The sequence below is a fragment of the Pan paniscus genome, chromosome X (genome assembly GCF_029289425.2).
Source record: "Pan paniscus chromosome X, NHGRI_mPanPan1-v2.0_pri, whole genome shotgun sequence".
Lineage (NCBI taxonomy): Eukaryota > Metazoa > Chordata > Mammalia > Primates > Hominidae > Pan > Pan paniscus.
Genome location: NC_073272.2, coordinates 67,456,411 through 67,461,503, shown reverse-complemented (window position 1 = coordinate 67,461,503; position 5,093 = coordinate 67,456,411). Strand labels below are relative to the sequence as shown.

General features: G+C 38.7%; 1 pseudogene; it reads right to left on the bottom strand.

Moving 5' to 3' along the window:
• Window positions 1-2,736: 2,736 nt before the first annotated feature.
• Window positions 2,737-4,077, bottom strand: LOC100976116 (protein argonaute-3-like; annotated as a pseudogene).
• Between the last annotated feature and the right edge of the window lie 1,016 nt (window positions 4,078-5,093).

Here is a 5,093-nt window from a genome sequence, read left to right as displayed (position 1 = left end):
TGTAAGATGAAAAAGCTCTATAGATCTACTGTGCAACAATATGAGTAAGCTTAACAATACTATATTGTATACTTTAAAATTTGTTAAGAGGGTAGCTATCATGTTAAGTGTTCTTAACACTAAAAAAAAAAAAGAAATACAGAAAGACCCCTTGTACATTTTATCTGGTTTCCCTCAATGATAACATTTTACAAAACTATAGCATAATAATACAACAAGTATGCTGACATTGATACAATCTGCTGATCTTATTCAGATTTTCCCAGAATTTTACTCATGTGTGTGTGTGTATGTGTGTGTGTGTGTGTATGTGTGTGTGTATTAAGTTCTGTAAAATTTTATCAACTGGTTAGATTCATGTACATGCACCACAGTCAAGTTATTAATCAGTCTCAACACTCCTGTCCCACACCACTTTTAAGTGGTGATTTTCATTTGGTGCTTTTGAAATTAATCAGCTTTTGTTTGGGAAAGTTTTTATTTCTCCTTCGTGTTTGAAGGATATTTTCTCTGGGTATACTATTCTAGGATAATTTTTTTCCCTTCATCACTTTAAATAAGTCATGCTACTCTCTCCTGACCTGTAAGCTTTCCAGTAAGAAATTTGTTGCCGGACATATTGGAGCTCCTTTGACATTATTCGTTTCTTTTATCTTGCTGCTTTTGTGATCCTTTCTTTATTCTCGACCTTTGGGAGTTTCATTATTAAATGTGTTGAGGTAGTCTTATTTGGGTTAAGGCTGCTTCATGTTCTATTACCTTCTTGTACTTGAATATTGATACTTTCTCTAGGTTTGTGAAGTTCTCTGTTACCATCACTTTGAATAAGCTTTCACTCTGATCTACCTTCTCTTTAAGCCTGTTAGATTTGTCTTTTGAGGCTATTTTCTAGAGCTTGTAGATGTGCTTCATTCTTTTTCATTATTTTTTCTTTTGTCTCCTCTGACTGTATTTTCTTTTTTTCTCTGGGTGTAACATTGTTTTAATAATTCACATTGATACATATAGATCTGGTCCATTCATTTAACTGTTATGTACTACAACACAGTATTATGTAACTATTTATGTACTGTTTATTCATTCTACTACGGACAGGAATTTAGGCTGTTTCCAATTTTCTGCTATTGCATATAATGTTTCAGGCACACACGCAAGATACCTCTTTATGGGTTTTAAGATACGCAATTTCGTCTTTACTTGAGAATTGCTCTCCAGGGTAGTTGTACCAAATGGTACTTCTACAAACAAGGTGTAAGAGTTCCTTTTACTTCATCTTCACCAACATTTGGTATTTCATAAGATTTTTCTTTTCACCTTGCACTTTTTGCAAATCATAAGGCTTTTTAATTTCACAAATCTGATGGGTATAAAATGGTAGCACTGATTTCATTTGCAAGTTCTTGATTATTAATGAATCAGCATCTTTTCATGTGTTTACTGGCTATATGAGTTTCTTATTTTGAGAATTACCTATTTTTCAGTTCATCTGTCCTTATATTTTGTAAAATTCTCAGTTATATGAGCTACAAATTTTCTAATATTTTTAGCTTTTTTTTTGCATTACACAACTTTTAAATTTTGGTCAAGTTTATCAGTATTTTCCTTTGCAGTTTATACTCTGTACTTTGCTTGGTGTTAGGAATATTCTCTCATTTTTATCCTAAAAGAATTTTGAAGATTTATTTTTCATATTTGAGATTATAATTCACCTAGAAATAAATTCTGTGTGTGATGTAAGATGGATCTAATTTTTTTAAACAGTTAACAACTGTGTAAACACAATTTATTGAATATTCTAGTTCTACTCTTTCCCTACTGATCTGAAACACTACATCAGACATTTACAGTTTCCATAAACATACATGTGGCTAGTTTCTAGACTCTGCTTCATTAATCTGCCTGTCCCTGCACTTAAAGTCATGTGGCATAACTGTTACAGTTTTATAGGAAGTAGGGCAATTCTTGCTTTATTTTTCTTTAAAATTCTATTGGATTTTTTTAGTCACTTATTCTTCCATATAAATCTTAATATCGACTTATCAAGTGTTATTCTATACCCTATTGGAATTTTATTTTATTATTATTATTATTATTTTTGAGACAGGGTCTCACTCTGTTGCCCAGGCTGGAGTACAGTGGCGAGATCACAGTTCTTTGTAGCCTCGACCTCCTGGGCTCAAGTGATTCTCCCATCTGAGTCTCTCAAGTAGCTGGGACTACAGTCACACGCCTCCATGCCTGGCTATTTTTTTTTTTTTTTGTATGTTTTTAGCCACAGGGTTTCACCATGTTGCTGAGAACTCCCGGGCTCAAGTGATCCTCCCACCTTGGCCTCCCAATGTGCTGGAAATATCGGTACACCCACCATACCTGGCCCCCAATTTGAATTTTAATTAAAACTACATTTATAAATTAATTTGGGAAGAGCTGACATTTTATAAAATTGAGTCTTCTCAATAAAGGTAATGTGCTTCATTTATTTAAATTTTCTCTTAGATCTTTCAATAAAGTTTTATAATATCTTAGAGACCTCAGAAATCATTTATTCCTGAGTACCTCATTTTCAAACCAAACTCTTGGTCGCATTATACTTGTTAAAGCTCAGCTATCACATACTACCACAAATATTTCTCTGATTTTTCAGGCTCATTTGGATGCTCCTACTCCTGTGCTCTTGGATTTATTTATTCATTCTTTGCTTAATATTACCAAAAGTTGTGCTGGGCATGGAGGATACACTGGTGAATAAAATGGCAATCCCTTCATGGAGCTTTCATTCTAATAGGAGAGACAACAATAAACACTCATAATTCAGGGTGATACATGCTATTATAGGGGAATTTCACTGTGCTATGGGAATACAGAAGAGAAATGCCTAACTCAGACTTGGGGGATGGCTGGATAGGGGGAGAAGGGTGTCAAACACTGCTTCTCAAGGAAGTAACGTGAAGACCGAAACTTGAACTAGTGATTGAAAAGCCTCATAACTGGCTTCTCCAATTAGTTTCTTCTCTATCTATTCTCCACACTGCTGCCAGAGGTCTCTTTCATCAATATTTAGCATCATTTTCCACATGGCAGGCCGAACAGACTGATGGAATCCAAACCATACTTCCCTGCCCCCTCCCAGAGGGCAGTCATATCCTTCTGGAGCTGAGAAAAAGGAACGCCCGACAGGCGTGTATTCACGGAGGGCAGATGTCGTAGCACCATATCAACTACATGGACAGGGTTAGTGCTGATTGGCTTGTCTAATTCCAGTGGCTCAGGCAAGGTCCCTCCGGTCAGTACTTCATGCAGTAGGTGCCAACTCACCAGAGAGACAAATTTGATTGACACCTTAAAAGGTCGATCTTTTCCACCTTCCCCAGGTAAAGTAACATCTAAATCTACCCCTGTAGTTGCCACAGGAAGTGGATTGGCGGTGTAAAGACTTCTTTTTCCATCATAAACTGGTCTACGGTCTCCAAATATAGTTAATTTAAAATGCTGAACCGTTGAGTCAACCATCTCCCTGGTTTAATATCGTGGGACACTGTCTGGTTTAATATCTTGTCTGGACACTTGTCTGGTTTAGTATCTACCTCATAGAGGTAGACATCAATCTTTGGGATTTCAACCTGAAAACAGCGAGCAGTTTAATGGGTTTACCCATGGTGCCATAGCCAGGTCTTCTGGGTGCCATAGCCAGGTCTTCTAGGCACCATGGTTAAAGGCTGGGCCCCAGCTGGTCCTGTGGAGCCGATTTCCATTCATGGAGCTTGGGGGAGAGCTTCGAGCCAGAACGGGAGCCCACCACTGGGGGCAAGGAGGCGGCCTAGGGGGCGACGACCGGCACTCTCTCACTCTGCCCTGAGGCGGGGGCGGCGACGGCTTCCTCTGAGCAACCCCACTCTGAAAGCTCTGGGTCGGAGGAGTCGCGGACGGAAGACGGCGCAGGACTAGGGGAGAGGAAGGGGAGACTTGAGGGGAGGACAGAGGGGGGTCCCGTCCGGAAGTTGCATCGCCTGCGGTCGCGACGCTCCCACCGCTCCTCCAGGACTGCGGGCGGCCGCCAGAGACCTGCTCCGGGCCGCCCCCTGTGTATTTTCAAATAGCCTGACTTAAAGCTCACTTATTCTTTCTTCTGCTTTTTATTTCTGCTGATAAGGGACTCTAATGGATTCATCAGTATGTCAATTTCATTTTTCGGCTCCAATATTTTTGCTTGATTTAAAAATATTTCAATTTCATTGTAGTTTTGATTTGCATTTCTCTGATGGCCAGTGATGATGAGCATTTTTCATGTGTCTGTTGGCTGCATAAATGTCTTCTTTTGAGAAGTGTCTGTTCATGTCCTTCACCCACTTTTTGATGGGGTTGTTTGATTTTTTCTTGTAAATTTGTTTAAGTTCTTTGCAGATTCTTGATATTAGCCCTTTTTCAGATGGGTAGATTATAAAAATTTTCTCCCATTCTGTAGGTTGCCTGTTCACTCTGATGGTAGTTTCTTTTGCTGTGCAGAAGCTCTTGAGTTTAATTAGATCTCATTTGTCAATTTTGGCTTTTGTTGCCATTGCTTTTGGTGTTTTAGTCATGAAGTCCTTGCCCATGCCTATGTTCTGAATGGTATTGCCTAGATTTTCTTCTAGGGTTTTTATGGTTATAGGTCTAATATTTAAGTCTTTAATCCATCTTGAATTAATATTTGTATAAGGTGTAAGGAAGGGATCCAGTTTCAGCTTTCTACATATGGCTAGCCAGTTTTCCCAGCAACATTTATTAAATAGGGAATCCTTTCCCCATTTCTTGTTTTTATCAGGATTGTCAAAGATCAGATGGTTGTAGATGTGTGGTATTATTTCTGAGGGCTAGATACCATCTCACACCAGTTAGAATGGTGATCATTAAAAAGTCAGGAAACAACAGGTGCTGGAAAGGATGTGGAGAAATAGGAACACTTTTACGCTGTTGGTGGGACTGTAAACTAGTTCAACCATTGTGGAAGACAGTGTGGCGATTCCTCAGGGATCTAGAACTAGAAATACCATTGGACCCAGCCATCCCATTACTCGGTATATACCCAAAGGATTATATGCCATGCTGCTATAAAG